The sequence below is a fragment of the Arachis ipaensis genome, chromosome B7 (genome assembly GCF_059453495.1).
Source record: "Arachis ipaensis isolate K30076 ecotype BB chromosome B7, ASM5945349v1, whole genome shotgun sequence".
Taxonomy (NCBI): domain Eukaryota; kingdom Viridiplantae; phylum Streptophyta; class Magnoliopsida; order Fabales; family Fabaceae; genus Arachis; species Arachis ipaensis.
This window is the reverse complement of record NC_142442.1, coordinates 97,952,690-97,953,699: the sequence shown is the minus strand read 5'-3', so window position 1 is coordinate 97,953,699 and position 1,010 is coordinate 97,952,690. Positions and strand designations below refer to the sequence as shown.

The 1,010-nt window shown below is 41.3% G+C and overlaps 1 non-coding gene across 1 annotated transcript; it reads right to left on the bottom strand.

The window, feature by feature from the left end:
• Positions 1 to 534: 534 nt before the first annotated feature.
• LOC148553468 (small nucleolar RNA R71) lies at positions 535 to 642 on the bottom strand. The gene has a single exon (XR_015893216.1). It is a non-coding gene; the product is annotated as a small nucleolar RNA R71 (small nucleolar RNA).
• Between the last annotated feature and the right edge of the window lie 368 nt (positions 643 to 1,010).

Sequence of the window (1,010 nt, the reverse complement as noted above, 5' to 3'; positions counted from 1 at the left end):
ATGAGCAGGAGCAAGGATAAGAACATTCTTGTGGAAGCAGATCCAAAACCTGAAAGGACTCTGAAGAGAAAATTAAGAGAAGCTAAAATACAACAATCCAGAGATAACCTTTCAGAAATTTTCGAACAAGCAGAGGAGATGGCAGCCAAAAATAATAATAATGAAAGGAGGATGCTTGGTGACTTTACTGCACCTAATTCCAATTTACATGGAAGAAGCATCTCCATTCCTGCCATTGGAGCAAACAACTTTGAGCTGAAACCTCAGTTAGTTTCTCTGATGCAGCAGAACTGCAAGTTTCATGGACTTTCATCTGAAGATCCTTTTCAGTTCTTAACTGAATTCTTGCAGATATGTGATACTGTTAAGACTAATGGAGTAGATCCTGAAGTCTACAGGCTCATGCTTTTCCCTTTTGCTGTAAGAGACAGAGCTACATTATGGTTGGATTCTCAACCTAAAGACAGCCTGAACTCTTGGGATAAGCTGGTCACGGCTTTCTTAGCCAAGTACTTTCCTCCTCAAAAGCTGAGCAAGCTTAGAGCTGATGTTCAAACCTTCAGACAGAAAGAAGGTGAATCCCTCTATGAAGCTTGGGAAAGATACAAACAGTTGACCAAAAAGTGTCCTTCTGACATGCTTTCAGAATGGACCATCCTGGATATATTCTATGATGGTCTGTCTGAGCTATCAAAGATGTCACTGGATACTTCTGCAGGTGGATCCATTCACCTAAAGAAAACGCCTGCAGAAGCTCAAGAACTCATTGACATGGTTGCTAATAACCAGTTCATGTACACTTCTGAAAGGAATCCTGTGAGTAATGGGACGCCTATGAAGAAGGGAGTTCTTGAGGTTGATACTCTGAATGCCATATTGGCTCAGAACAAAATATTGACTCAGCAAGTCAATATGATCTCTCAGAGTCTGCATGGAATGCAAGCTGCATCCAACAGTACTCAAAAGGCATCTTCTGAAGAAGAAGCCTATGATCCTGAGAACCCTGCAAT